Genomic DNA, 16,536 nt, shown 5'->3' on the forward strand with positions numbered 1-16,536 from the left:
GTCAAAACAAATGAGTGTAAAATATGCAAAGCACTTTGCCCAGTGCCTGGTGTGTAACAGACCCTGGATGGATGGAAGCTGATTTCCTCACTAACCACACCAAGGATGTCAGGGAAGGTGATGGGAGGATTCGTTGTTAAATCAGTCTCTCCCCGGCTCAGATCTTGACTCCAGCCTTCCAATGAAATTAGGCAAGTGATTTAACCTTCCTGAGCATCAGTTTCCTCATCTGTAAAGCGTCCTTTGCAGAGTCATTGGGAAGATTTGTGTTACTATATGGAAAATGATTGGCCCAAGTAGGCTCTGAGAAAAAGAGCAATGCTACAGTTACTTTGTAGTGAACAGAGAAAGGAGCACCAAAATTAGAGTATACTCTCTGGGGGGGTGGGCACTCTGCCATGTTCATCCTTGGAGGCCTGGCACTCAGGATGAACCGCGGCATATGCCAGGCCCTCAATAGACACTTGTTGATGAATGAATGGATAAAACTATTTTTTCTTATGGACAGATAACAAAGACAAAGCTACATAAATCATTTTAAACTCGGATTTTATCTTGCAGATTATTCCTCTCTGATAATGTCTTCCCTTCTTATTTTTTCCCAACATTCTCACATTCTCTCAACCTCTCCAAAGAGCATAGGAATTATATAGTCAAATCATTTTATTTCATTAATTTGATCTTTATTCTTATCAAAGTAATAGAATATATGGTTTTAAGAGTCACAAGGGGCGCCTGGGTGGCGCAGTCGGTTAAGCGTCCGACTTCAGCCAGGTCACGATCTCGCGGTCCGTGAGTTCGAGCCCTGCGTCAGGCTCTGGGCTGATGGCTCAGAGCCTGGAGCCTGCTTCTGATTCTGTGTCTCCCTCTCTCCCTGCCCCTCCCCCGTTCATGCTCTGTCTCTCTCTGTCCCAAAAATAAATAAAACGTTGAAAAAAAATAAAAAGTAAGAGTCACATAGTAAGGACAAAAGATCTTTCCCCTGGTGCACCCCTCCCCACCCTTGATCCGCATCCCTCAGAAGCAACCAGTTTCAACTCCTTAGCTAGTTTTTTTGGTATTTACTTTCCTATTTCTATTTCTTGATTTTTTAAAAGATATTGGACACCGTTGATTTTTTTATTGTAGAACATGGGGGCTTAAATCTCTTCTCCCTATGCACATAGACACATACATACATACACACACACACACACACACACACACACACGCACACACACATAATTCTTACCTTCTATCCAGTACAGTTGTTACAGTGATTTCACAAACTTTTCATAAGTTAGCAGTGTGTTTGTTGTATTAGGATCATGTCACTGCTGAGCCTTACAGAATACTGCAATTCTATTTTATTTCTCCTATAGTTTTTGTGTCCTCTTTAGTTTATAATTGATTGATTTAATTTTTTTTCATTTACTTACCTGTGACAACCACAGATACATTCCCAAACTATCCCCAGAGTCGTAAAACTTCCTGATAGTCAAACCCATGAGATATCCTACCAGTTCCCTTCTTCCCCTGGAATCATCTCTCCTGGTTCCCTCCGCTCTTCTGCTCCAGTCATGGCAGGCTGCCTTCCAGGCTTCTCCGGGGCTCTTGTCCCGGAGCTTCCCATCAGCGCCATGGGAGATACTCCTTTCACCTCTCTTCTGTGTTGGACTCCCTGTTCCCAGGATTCCATGTCTTCCTCTTGACTGGTTTACTCCAGTGACTTCCTGAGAAAGAGGACATAGAAAGCACATAGGTTTTTTGAGGCTTTATCTGCAAATGTTATTATCCACCCTGCCAGTGCAATCCCCTGAGATTGAGAAATTATCACAATAGGAAATATATCATGGCAATGATTCATCCCAAGGCTTGGCCAAAGATGGCACAAATTCCAAAATAGCAGTGACTTCAACAAGTTGGGGTTTTGTCTGTCTCACATGAATGTCAGCATCAGTAACCCTGGGTTCGTTTGATGGCTCCACAGTCATCAGGAACCTAGGCTCTATCTTGTAGCTCACCATCCTCAATGGGCAGATCCCACTTCATGACCCAGGATAACTGCTTCCGCTCCAGACTTCATATGCTCAGTCAAGGCAACAAGAATAAGGAAAGAGGAGAAGGAGAAGGAGAAACGATGGCCCTTGAAGGACATTCCCTCAAAGTTGCACCCACTGCTTCCGCTTACATGTCATTGACCAGAACTCCATCATATGATTGCATTGACATTCTTTGCTTATTTTACCCTGGTTTTTCACTTTATTCTTACACAGATTTTATTATACTTTATGTCTGCATCATGATTGTTATTGTATTTTAAGGACATGGTGTGAAGTAAACATGCATCTTAATTTTTATGACGTTTATAGCTTCAATTTGCAACCCAGATGCTGGGTCTCACCAACCAGCGCTTCTGTTTGATAAGTTATACCCAATTTGAAGCACAATATCAGCACCACCCACAGATGAAAATGACTTTTGAAGGCTGGCCTGTTGTCTTCCATGGGAACTCTGTCCGTGTTGGTGGCTTTAGGCTTCGTAATTAGTTAGCTTCATTGGTGGTGGATGTCACACAATGTAAGGCAGGGAAATGGTGCATGCCTCCCACCCTGCAGAAGAAAGTGCTTTGCACTGGGAAAAATGACCACATGAAAAGAAGGGCAGAGAAGAAAGAACAGTCTTGGCAAGTGTTCAAGTCCCTCATTCTATGTTTCTAAGATCCAGCTGCATGTATGGCCTTCCCATAGTTTGCTTGTTCAGTGCGTCCATGGAACCTGTTAGACAATAAATCCTCCCATTTGCCCAAGCCAGCATGATTCAGGTTTCTGTCACTTGAAAACACAATAATCTTGACTAGCTCATATTCAAACAAAATACCTTCTTGTAATTGCAACAGAGCTTTCTCACTGTGCACGCTAGTTTCCTGGGGAGAGGTTAGGGAGTGATGGATAGGGGATACAAAGTTTCTTTTCAGGGTGATGAAAATGTTCCAGAACTGGGGCGGGGGGGGGGGGGGGGGGGGGGGGGGGGGGGGAAGGGGGCGTGGTGGTGATGGTTGCACAACTCTATGAATACACAGAAAGCCATGGAATCGTATATTTTAAATAGGGGAATTTTAGGGTATGTGAACTGTATCTCAATAAAGTTGTTTTTAAAAACCAGTATAACTTGTAGAATTTCATTCTGTGCCTATCAAATAGTTAGCAATGGATTCTCGTTATATCTACCTGGAGCCAGTTTACACTCACTCACTCTTACACCTGTAAGATTACGATCATCCCCACAGGACCCAAGGCAGGTTGTGTTCCTGCAACAGCAGAGCAGGAAGTGCCCCTTCTCAGAGACCAGCAGAAACAATTACTGTGGCCTGGGACACGGGGGTTTCTCGAAGAGTTGAAAGGAAATCAGTCACGTTGGCCAAAGTAAAGAAGATCTGCCTGAGTGAACATTTTCAATACAGTAAAAATACAATGAGAAAGTCTTGAGAAATAATGAGTTCACAATGCAATATAAGCATTTGGTTTTCTTTCAATGAAACTTATCATCAAGAGCACTATTTTAGCACAGGTCACAAAGAAGACTTACTTAGGACACAGGCCTGGAAAGTCAAGAATACATTTTATACATTAAAAAAATGTTTTTTGATGTTTATTTATGTTTTGAGGGGGGGGGGGGACAGGGTGCGAGCGGGGGAGGGGCAGAGAGAGAAGGAGACATAGAATCTGAAGCAGGCTCCAGGCTCTGAGCTGTCAGCACAGAGCCTGACGCGGGGCTTGAACTCATGGAACACGAGATCATGACCTGAGCCGAAGTCGGACACTCAACCGACTGAGCCACCCAGGCACCCCATTTTATACATTTTCACTTATTCATTCTAGCATTTCCTGGAAGCCCTCTGTGTGGGAGGGGATGTCGTCATCCCCGAGTGCACAGAGGGCATCAAGACATAGTCCTGCAAGGGAGGAGCTCATGGTCCAGTGGTCGAGTGGAATTGCTCAAGTACTAACAGCCCAGGATGGAAAGTGCTGCAAATCCTCACAGGACGGAGTAGGCCTGCAGGCCCTTGGAGGCATGGCTGTTAAGAGTCTATTTACTTGTAGCATAATGTGATGCTCATTTACATGCCTGAGCCTCCATTTGCCCACCTACAAAGGTGAGCTCCCTTGGAAGACTGTGACCCAAAATAATAAATTTCCAGAAAGAGTTACCTAGTATTAGTATTGTCCAATTTGGATATCATATATTCATCCAATAAATATTTGTTGAACATCTATTGAGCCGTGCTTCTCAAACTGGAATAAACAACAGGGCTGAGCAGCAGTGTATCAGAGAATATGGAGACTCGGCAATTCAGTATCACACGTCTTTCATGACATGTAAGCATTTCATCACATTTTTATGTTAAAATAGATGTGGATATACTACAGAGAAGGATGCAGAATGCTTATGAAGTTTCAGGATAGAGCACTTGAGGCTCATAGTAGATTTCTTTGTCGTGTGTCTTTGCTGGAGGAGAATTTGCTCCAGAATTTGCTCCAGAATTTGCTGGAGGAGGAAGGAGGTTTGTCCATTCTTTTCTGCCATTAACTGAACACCGGTTGTTAAATAAGCATCTCGGGAGATGCAAAATAACATCCCTGCAAGAGTATGTAACCTGAGCTGAAACAAAACACTTGAACAAATGAATCAAATAGAAATCCACAGGTGTGTCTTTTGAGAAGTGTAAGAGATCGCTTCTGTGTCTATGAAATCACTTACTAGTAGACTCCTACATGACAGAACTATGAAAGAAACAATTCAGGGGCCCCACTAGAGAAACTTCAAGAAGAAAATGAAGTTCAAACAGGTAGCTCATTAAGGAAACAGATTTAAGTAGAGAAAAGAAAGCGTCCTCCTCACATAGAGCAAAATCTCACATTGCTAGGGTGATCAAGGCAGATGGGCTTGCAGGTAGGAAGGGGATTCCAAAAGGCAGGGATTGGGAGAAGCCCATTCCAGATAAGCAGAATGACATCTAGAAAAGGGACAAAGTCAGGAAAAGCAAAGTTGTATATGGAATTCAGGGAGTGATCAGTAGATCTAAGACAGAAGTTTCACCAAGCGTGCCAGCACAGTCTAACGAAGAAACCTTGAACCCAAAGATGAAGAATGTGAAATGTACCTGCCACTGAACACAGGCTCAAATGAAGTTTGCTGACTTGCGTGAAAAGGACTAGACAGATGTGATAATGTACTCCACTGCTCCCTGGCAAGTTAAAACACGTTCAGGACCAGAATCAACCTGAAATAGTTCCAGTTTGTTGTAGATTCTGGGTCTGGAGTTCTTTTTTGTCCAGCAAGAAAGTGGGACGCAGGACTAAAAATGCGAGAGAGGCTAATGTCCGGGGGAAGACAAGAGCCCCGAGTAAGCGTTCTTGCTCCATTTTTATTAGGATCAGAAGGCTTACAAACATGGTGATGGATGTGCACAAAGAGACAACGAAATCGGGAACATTAAGTCATGGGCGTCAGGGAAAGGGGGTTTTGAGGATACGTGGTGTTAGGGGTTTGGGTCAATACAAAACAAAATAGGGCAGAAGGTTGTTTAGAGCAGATGTGAGGCAGCACCTCTGTTTACCTAAACTGGCCTAGGGGCCAAGAAAGAGGGCATGCTACCTCAGGGTCAACAGGGCACCTATCTTTTGCTAATTAGCTCCACTCTGGGCAACTGGCTATAGCCCTGTTTACCTGTTTACCTAATTTGGTCATTCCTTCCTGGGAAAGCAGCTTTCTTCTATAGTACTAAGTTGGGGAGGGGGGGCCTTTCCACCCTGAATACCTAATCTTGTTTACCTCATATACCTACTGGACATATACCTTGTCCTACTGGGGCCTTTACCCCGCCTTACCTAATCTTACTTACCTAATCTTGTTTACCCAAACTTGGGTGTGAACATCCTATGGCTTTCTAATTCTTTATGCCTTAGTAACCCATTGGTTGCAGGCTCAGGGAATTCCTAAACTTATTCCTCACACCAGTTAGCTTCCTCCTCCTTTTCTCTCATCTCCTGTCTATTTTCTCCCATTCTAACACACACAAGAAAATATTTTGCAACACTGCCCACACCATTAGCTTCATCATACACAGTTATGTCCAGGAGTAGCCCTGATGGCTCATCCAGAGGAAGAATAGCTTGTGCTGGTGGATAAAGGGGGAAAGAGTTGGGCTTGCTCAGTTTGGGGTGAATGTTCCCCATGCAGATTTGTCATTTTTACATCTTCATAGTTTCTAGATTGTCCACTCACCTTGGGAAGGAACTCTATCTTGATTAATGTAGTTCCCTGTGTCTTGGCACATGGTGTGGAGGTTTGAAGGAATCAATAAATAGCACCATTTTTCCCCACCCAATACCTAAACCAACTGAGAAATACAAAGGAAACAAGCAGATGGAGATTTAAAAATTAACGGCTTAATTACAGGTAAAAAGCTGAATGGGAGCATGTGGTTTAGATTGGCAACAACCCTAGATGTCTTAATAACAATGAAAGAAGTAGGCAGACTCACCCACACAGCTACAAAGCACCCTAGGAAACCACAGGTCTCCACCCACCGGGCAAACCCTTCATTGGGTGGCCAGTTGCAGAACAGAGCACCTGCTTTCTGCAGATTGATTCCAGAGAGAAAGGGAGGAGGAAGGACTGAGCATTGTATGCTAGGAACTCCTTCCCAAATCAATAGCACCTTGGAGACATTTGAGCAGGATGCATGAGAGGCAACATGTGTTGCCTATTAGGTGTCCTGAGAGGCCAAGAAGTCCCTCCCCCAATATGTGGCATTATGAACCATGTGTGCACTGGATTGCCTATGTGACGGGGAACTTACCAAGGTCAACTTGAAATAAGAGGTCCATTGAACAGAGGTGCTCAGTTATTCTAGCTGATCCTCTCTGGTGATGGAAGCTTCAGTGCACCTTCTTGTCCTCAGGAAAATAATCTGATCATATGATATACATTGTCCAGGTGGCATTGGAGGAGGGCAAAGGGTGCATCAGAAGGAATGAACCCCAGCACTGCAACTCCCAGAGATCTCTAGAGTGCAAAGCAGGTTGCTGGAGAGAGATGAAATGAATTCGCACAATGAGCCCAGGACCTTCTGGGAGAGAATAAATCAAGGACCCAACATTTTGGATATTTCAGAATAAATTCTGAAATCCAACATTGCTTTCAGAAATCCAAAGCCTTTGTATCAAAAATCTATAAAGAACTTATCAAACTCCACACCCAAAAAACAAACAAGCCAGTTAAGAAATGGGCAGAAGACATGAATAGACACTCCTCCAGAGAAGATATACAGATGGCTAACAGACACATGAAAAGATGCTTAACATGACTCATCATCAGGGAGACACAAACCAAAACCATGATGAGATACCACCTCACACCTGTCAGTATGGCTTAAATTAACAACTCAAGAAAGAACAGGTGTTGGCAAGGATGCAGAGAAAGGGGAACCCTCTTGCACTGTTGGTGGAAATGCAAACTGGTGCAGCCACTCTGGAGAACAGTATGGCGATTCCTCAAAAAACTGAAACCAGAACTACCCTATAATCCAATAATTGCACTATTAGGTATTTACCCAAAGGATACAAAGACATAGATTCAAAGGGTTGCACCCACCCCGATGTTTATAGTAGCACTGTCAACAATAGCCAAACTATGGAGAGAGCCCAAATGTCCACTGACTGATGAATGGATAAAGAAGATGCAGTATATATATATATAAAAGGAGTATTACTCAGCCATCAAAAATAATGAAATATTGCCATTTGCAATGACATGGATGGAGCTAGAATGTACTATGCTAAACGAAATAGGTCAATCAGAGGAAGACAAATCCCATATGATTTTACTCATATGTGGAATTTAAGAAACGAAACAGATGATTATAATGGGAAGGTGAGGGGAGAAGAGAGGGAAACAAACCACATGAGATTCTTAACAATAGAGAACAAACGGAGCTGATGGAGGGAGGTGGGTGGGAGATGGACTAGATGGGTGATGGGGATTAAGGAGGACACATGTTGGCATGAGCACTGGGTGTTGTATGTAAGTGATGAATCACTGAATTCTCATCCTCAAACCAATATTGCACTATATGTTAACTAACTAAAATTTAAATTTAAAAAAAAGAAAGAAGAAATCTGAAGATTTGCAAACTGGCTGGGTGAGGTGGAAACAGCATCAATCTTTCTAAGAGACAATACAATTTGGGAATGCAAAGCCGATTAAAGCAAAAGACTTTTATCTTTTTTTTTTTTATTTTTTTTTCAACGTTTATTTATTTTTGGGACAGAGAGAGACAGAGCATGAACGGGGGAGGGGCAGAGAGAGAGGGAGACACAGAATCGGAAGCAGGCTCCAGGCTCTGAGCCATCAGCCCAGAGCCTGACGCGGGGCTCGAACTCCCGGACCGCGAGATCGTGACCTGGCTGAAGTCGGATGCTTAACCGACTGCGCCACCCAGGCGCCCCAAGACTTTTATCTTTTATTTATTTTCAAAACAACATTTTCCCCTAGAAGTTTCATTATTTTTCAACAATACAAAAGAAAGTCTAATGAGACAATGATGTTTTGCTAGTACTGCTAATACTATATATGTATATATTTATTATTTATATATATATATATAAAACATTCATTGGACAATATAAGTCACTAGTAATCACCATGGAACTGAACTATAAGTAAATTGTGTACTATAACAGAAGAATCTATAATATTAAGCTTGTGACTAAAGCAAATGTTTAGACCACTTATTATAACCAAAATGTTCAAGCTTAGTAGCACACAAATAAGAAATGATCCCCCTAATTATAAATAATTACTGCAAGTTCATTTTTGAGAAAAAGGTCTGATTTGTTCTCTTCTTAGAAACAGCTCAGTGTATGTGTATTTATGTACATCAAGTTCACAGAGTTTTTGAGTTATAAAGGATCTTAGAAATCATCTAGTTATTTAGTTCAGCGGATATCCAAGTACTCTCACTTTACAGACGAGTAAAGTCACTTTACAAATGAATCAAGGTCAAGTTGTTTCAGGGACAAAACCAGACCAGTCTCTTATTTTCTAGCCTATACCTTAAAATGTGTATTTAAAAATATTTCCTATTTCTGAATTTTCTCTACTTTAGCATGACTTTCCATCTACCTGATCTAAATTAAAGCAGTTTTCTGCACAGACAGAAACCACAGAACAGAATCAGCAAGTGACACAAAGCTGTCCACACACCGCGACACTTCCTGGGAACAGAAGTAATTACAGTAAGGTGTGGAGATTTCCAGTGGACCCAGTGACCCCTGCAAAGGGCCCCAGCAATGTGCTCTCATGGGCATACGTTTACATACAATTTGCAAAGATAAACTTTTTTTTTTTAATTTTTTTTAACGTTTATTTATTTTTGAGACAGAGAGAGACAGAGCATGAACAGGGGAGGGGCGGAGAAAGAGGGAGACACAGAATGGGAAGCAGGCTCCAGGCTCTGAGCCATCAGCCCAGAGCCCGATGCGGGGTTCGAACTCACGGACCGCGAGATCGTGACCTGAGCTGAAGTCGGACACTTAACCGACTGCGCCACCCAGGCGTCCCAAAGATAAACTATTTTAACCACAGTTGGTGCAGACAGCCCACTGTCCCTTTCCACTCCAACTTCCTGTCTGTCACATTTCCCTGCTGCAAGGGTATTAGAGCATCTGCAAGAAATTTTGGGATCCCGCTAAGGAGGAATTGAGTGGGGAATATGTCGTGTCACTTGCAATTTGGAAAGTGTTTTGGAAAGTTTCAATAAAATGAGTAAGACACAACAGATATCATTGGACTTCTTATTTATTAAAGAACCAGAAGAAAAAAACTGTCTAGCTTTATTGAGGTGTAATTGACAGATAAAGCTACATAAATTTAAGGTATACAGTGTGATGGATTGATATATGTAGATGTTGTGAAATGATTGCCCCAACAAATAAAGTTACTTAACATATCCCTCACCTCACATAGTTTTTCTTTTGAAAGAAAATTCAGATTAAAAATTTAGAAGAATATGAAACAAAACTGGTTACTATGAAGAATGAAATCAATGGAAATTAGTCTGACATTGAGAAGCAAACTTGTGACAAAAAATTCCTTTCAGATCATACCAAAAGCAGTAATTCATCAAGAGAAAAAGGTAAATTTCAAATAGAAGTAATATATAGGTTTTCAGATCGTTTAACAATCCCACGAATGAACAGGAACAGAACCATATGTAAATTGGAAAGATATTTAAATTTCTTGCTAACTTGTCATGAAAGAGTGGCATCTGAAAAGATCAGAAATCACAGTATACTCCCAAAAGGAAAGGTAGAGGATCTGAGGTGGGCTCTATGCTGACAGCAAAGAATTGGACACCGGGCTTGAATTCACGAACTGTGAAATCATGACCCGAGCCGAAATCAGATGCTTAATTGACTGAGCCGTACAGGCGCCCGCAACAGTATTTTAAATTAGACACTGCACTGGGGTGCCTGGGCGGCTCAGTGGATTGAGTATCTAAATTCGGCTCAGGTCGTGAACTCGTGAATTCACGCCCCATGCCGGGCTCTGTGCTGACAGCTCGGAGCCTGGAGCCTGCTTCAGATTCTGTGTCTCCCTCTCTCTCTCTGCCCCTCCCTCGCTTGTGCTCTGTCTCTGTCTCTCTCTCAAAAATAAATAACCATTTTAAAATTTTTAGATTAGACACTGTACAAGCAAGCTAAAAAATTTCCTCAAATCATATAGCAGATATATGAATGACAGACTTCCCCAGATTTGACCACAAACCTCAATGTATACATGACATTACAAATGAATTGTGAAGCTGAGGAAAATTCTTCTCAACTGTCAGTAGTAAACAAATGTCATTGAGCCATGATGGAAGGAAATGTGAATTATCTTTCTACTCTCACATAGAAAATATTACAAAATCATTTTTTATGAAGAGACAAATAATTGTTTACATGTTGGGGAAAAGTGTTAGAGAAGTGTGTGAGACAGTTAATTAATAAAAAAAATACTTTCTTTTTCTGGATTGTGTGATGTTTGTAGTGGTTGTCCACTTTTTGAGATTTGTACCTTGTGATCATTTCTCATTTTAAGATACTCTCTTCCGTATCTGATTTTGTATTTGTAATTTTGGATCCTTTCATCTTGAAGAGGGTCCCTCAAATTGAATGAGCTACAGGTCTCACAAAACCAGGACCTGGCCCTGGATTTAAATTTAAATGGTAATAGGGGCACCCGGGTGGCTCAGTAGGTTAAGGGCCTTAGTTCAGCTCAGGTCATGATCTCTTGGGTTCAAGCCTCGCATTCGGCTCTGTGCTGACAGCTCAGAGCCTGGAGCCTGCTTCAGATTCTGTGTCTCCCTCTCTCTCTATGCCCCTTCCCCACTCATGCTCTGTCTCTCTCTCTCTCTGTCCCCAAAATAAAAACATTAAAAAAAATGTTTAATAAGACAAATTTTAATGGCAATGTATTTTCTTAATAGGAAGAAATGAGGGCCTCTTTTTGCAACCTCTGGGGAGCCCTCAGAAGCCCAACCCCTGGGTCCTGGGACCGCAAGTTGGACTGGGCCTTGACCAGCAGGTGGCAGTGAGGGAGAGCAATTCCAAATAACCTCAGCTGCCATCAAAAATAGCTGAAAGGTAACAGGTTATTTTTTGCATACTGCCTGGTACCAGATGTTTCCACTTTGGTGCTTCGGAGTATTTTAGAGGAAGAATTTTTAAGAAAGATACGAAGCATAAATATAGCCTCCCTAGCCAGTTAAAATATACCAAAACAATAATATATTTAATAGCACGTAGACCCCCTCCCCCCGCCGTGTTATAATTATTTTGTTATACCAAGATGAGCACTGTGCTTCAGAGTTTTACTATACCCCGACCAGTTTCTCCTAAAAGGTGTCTTCTTCCTCATTACCCTGCAGAAGCCACTGTTTTTCCACTTAAGAACAGCCTCTTCTAATCTGGAAAAGCAAAGATTAATTTACAACGTCTGTTACACGCAAAGCTAAGAGAACTTCGTGTTGATGAAAAACAGCCAAAGCAACCATAGCAGCAGCATAGGCTGGCGGCAGGTGGAAAGACTGTGGTCAGTTGAACCCCAGGGTTCTTTCCAGCGCTGACACCCCAGATCCTTAGCATAACAATTAACAGTCGCAGGAAAATACTTCCATGGGGCTGGCTCCGTGCCAGGCATTGTTCCAGGTCATTCACAGTGTTTATTCAGTTTAAATAATGCTCCAACAATCCTATCAGGTGGTCCTGTTATTACTCTTGTTTTCAGATGAGGAAACGGGGCCACAGTGAGGTTAAATATGTTGCCTTCTGCCACACGCCACGCAGGAAGGGGTAGGGCTGGGCTCTGAGCCTAGACAGGCTGCTTTACGAATTGAGGCACTTCAGCCACCTGCTACTGCCTCTGCTATAAATCCGGTCCTATTCGTATCCCTTCCAAAGAGAATGTCATTGTAAAATAGTCAGCAGGACATCCCCCTAAAACAGTAATATTGCCATATTCCCGTCTCTTACCAATGCTACAGAGGACGCTGCTGCTCAGTCTCATCCCCACCCCCCCACCCCCATGCTCAGAAACCTGCATCGCCCAGAAGTGGGAGAGAGAGAACTCTACTTGCCTCACGTCTCTTCTGCAGTGACTGCCCCCGCCAGCTGCCAGCTCTGTCTGCAACTCCACACGGCATCTCCCTGGGATTTCACCCCACGGGGTGCTCCCCTCCGGTTACCCGGAGTCTCTGCTTTCCTAGCTGCGCACCTCTGATAGACTAGGCGGGTCCCACCTTGCCCGCCGCCTCATCACCCACTCACCCCCCGCTCCCGGACCCGGCTTTGCCCCATCCACTCCTGGGAAGCTGAAATTCCTGAGGTTCCCGAGAACCTTCAATCAGCCCAAACCGGGACCTGCCTCTTCCCTCGGCTCGGCTCGTGTAACCTGTCTCCCTCCGGGCCTCTTCCCACCGCCCTGCCCTCCCCTCCTTAGCCCTGTGTGCTGATTCCTCCTGTGCCTTTTCTTCTCTTCACTTTTCTCTCCACCCCTCTCCCTGACCCTCTCATCCTTCTAACCTCACTCCCTCATGCAGGCTGGAGCTGTCTAACCCTTCCTGGTTCCAGCGGCTCTCCTTTGCTCCCGTCTCTTATTTCCTGCGGTCCCTCCTACATGTCTCTTTAGATGTGTCCCCTGCAAGGGCCCCAATATTATCTTCTGCCCACCAACTGCATTCCTTCTCTCATACCCTGTTTCAGCTAATGGCCTCGTCCCTCACTCAAGCTGGAGATCCCAGCCCCATCTTGCCTCCCTTCCTTTCCCTCAAATCCTGCCCCATCCCACCCCCCGACCGGCCACCCTATCCCTTCCCACCCCCCCCCACCCCCGTCTCCCTGAAATAGACACTGCCAGCAGAGTCACTCTCCTACTCGAAGATCTCTGGTGGCTTCTCACTGAGGACCGTGTATGTTCCTCAGTATGTCATTTAGGGACGGCTGCAGGCTGGTTCCCGCTCTGGCTCCAGGGCCAGCTCTGTTCCCTCACTGGACACCCTCTGTGTCAGCCACACGTGGGCACTTAGCCACACAGCTGGCAAAGAATATAACTGTGGGTCGATATCTAACTGGGGTCGATATCTAACTCTCGCTTCTAGTTACATGACTTTCAAACTATTATTTCATCTTTCTGTGCCTCAGTTTCCTCATCTACAAAATGGCTGTGATGATCCTTTTCTAACAAGGATGGCTATTCGCTGAACAAATATTTCTAGAGTATCTCCTACATACCAAATGTTACATTCAGAACGCAATAAACATTAGTTCGTTCTCTCTATACCTACTTCCTCTTTACTTTTGTTAATGCAGCACTTTCTACATGAGCAGGAACCCCCCTCCACCATCCTCCAAGGCCAGTCCAATAGTTGTTTGTGACATTGGGACATTCACTGAGGGCCGAGCCTTGGCTTGAGGGCTGGGGGAATACGTGGAACCAGTGTTACACAGTGGATCTTGTTGGTTTTCTGGTGGGTTCTTTCTCCCTATCGACTGGGAGCTTTTTTGAAAGCAGGAAGGATGCTCTATGTATCTGCATCTGATGCATCTAAACATGTACGTCAATATATTCAGGAGGAAAAAATTACAGTGTTACCTGGTGTTACCAAGACTTTATGACTCTTAGCATGATTCTCTGGAAATTAACTCTCAGTATACTTGTGTTAAAGTGTCTCCAACATTTTCAGACTGCCTTTCATATTGTGCCAAATAACTTCCTGCCTTGATATAATAAAGCCTTCTTAATATGACATATGAAGGACTAGAGAAAATAGGCTTTGATTGAACTGGGTTTGGATTTTCTATTTTTTGTATTAGAAAACAGCTCGTGATGAGTTAGAAAATAGGTCACTGTTAATGTGTATTATTTTCAATAAATAGTTTTGAATTAATGATGTTTAACTATACTTGTTTCTGCTAGTATTGGACACATTTCCGTTACTTAGGTTTTTTGGTTGTTGTTTTTTGTCTGTCTCTCCTACTGGAATGTACATGTTCAAAAATGTCTATCTTGTTCATTGCTGTATCCCCAGAATCTAAAGCAGTGCTTAATAATATTTGTTGACCAGACGATGAATAATGAATGCATATTCTATTTTAATTTTTAATAGAATATAAATTATTAAAATGTAAAATATGTGCACCAACATATTTAAGAAATTCATTGAGTTATAACCAGAGTGATCCAATATTTGTAGATCTCTCCATTTGTATGACCTATTAACACCTGAAGATCTCATGTCTCAATGTCTAGTCGAGTTTCCAACCCATATCCTACAGCCAAACCTTTTCCACACTCCTTTGGAGTCAAATTCCACGCCATTTCTTTCCTCCTTTGAATATACTCTTGTTTCTTTCCTTACTTGAAAGCTTAGGCCATCTCTGTTGTGATCTGCTCAACTTCCTTCTTTTCTATTCCAAAGTTAACTCATCATCAACTTGACTTATGATCTGCTTTCCATGCCTCCCACTGTTTCACCTCTGTACACTTCCTTGTTTCCTAGAATTCTCTTTCCCACTCCATGTGCCTGAATCCTGATCATTCTTCACTACTTACCTCAGAAACCGTTTTCTCCATGAAGCCTTCTGGGACCACTCCATCTAGAAGTCACCCACCCCTCATCTGACTTTCCACAGCACTTTATGTGCCTTTTCTTTAGGGCATCCTAACAAAAGCAAGACCTACTTTGCGCAGAGCATTGCAGGTGTTGGGAAGGGTAACAGAACATGGCTCCAGGCTGTGAGGAGTTTACTATCTAGGAGTGCAATGCAGTCCAATAAACAACTACGAAGTATTATCATCAAGAATATTTTAGATAGCTTTGAAGAATACAAGCTACCTAAAGCAGGTCTTTGGTTTTCTCAACTTTATATTCCACAGAGCACCTCGTATGGTGTCGTGCACTGAGCAAATGCCTGTTTCTAGGTTATTTAAGAAAATTCTGGCTTTCTGCAAAAAAGGGCTTGCCTGCCCTTCATACAACATTGTCCAGACAGGAAGTTCCCCACCATCACTCCCAGAATAAGGTAAGATTTCCTATGATCAGTCAGCAGACCCAGATGAGAAAGCCATGTGCTAAAAAAAGGGATTGTTCCTTTTTTTTTTTTTTTTTTTAAATAAGCCTGGAAGGAATGGGGACTGGAGCAGAAAAGGGGAAAGAGGTGAAGGATGTGATCGTTAAGATGTGCTAAGACCTGGGGCGCCTGGGTGGCGCAGTCGGTTAAGCGTCCGACTTCAGCCAGGTCACGATCTCACGGTCCGTGAGTTCGAGCCCCACATCAGGCTCTGGGCTGATGGCTCAGAGCCTGCAGGCTGTTTCCGATTCTGTGTCTCCCTCTCTCTCTGCCCCTCCCCCGTTCATGCTCTGTCTCTCTCTGTCCCAAAAATAAATAAACGTTGAAAAAAAAAAAATTAAAAAAAAAAAAAAAAAAAAAAAAGATGTGCTAAGACCTAAAGACCTTCCAGCAGGCAGATGGTTATTTTCCATAAGAAAAAAGAGGGAAATAAGGAAGGGAGGAGAGAGAGAGAGAGGGAGAGAGAGAGAGAGAGAGAAAGAGGCAGCAGGAGGGGGCATGGGAGGGAGAGGGTAGGAGAAGGAAGGGAAAGGAAAGGAAGAGAGGAAAAGAGCCACCTTTCTGGGAAGAGTGTGTTGTTATGCCCGCCAGAAGCTAATGAGAAGGTTTTGGGTTTTTTAAATAATTTTTTAAGTTCATTTATTCATTGAGAGAGAGTGAGGGAGGAGTAGAGAGAGAGGGAGAGAGAGAGGATCCCAAACAGGCGCCACTGTCAGCACAGATCTCGCGACCCTGAGATCATGATCTGAGCAGAAACCAAGGGCCTTTTAACCTCTTAACCGAATGAGCCACCCAGGAACCCGGAGTTTTTTGGTTTTTTTTTTTTCTTTTTAATAAGAAAGATATGTTTTTCAAAACACTTTCTTAATGTATGCTATAG

Source organism: Felis catus, chromosome B1 (assembly GCF_018350175.1).
Source record: "Felis catus isolate Fca126 chromosome B1, F.catus_Fca126_mat1.0, whole genome shotgun sequence".
NCBI classification, from domain to species: domain Eukaryota; kingdom Metazoa; phylum Chordata; class Mammalia; order Carnivora; family Felidae; genus Felis; species Felis catus.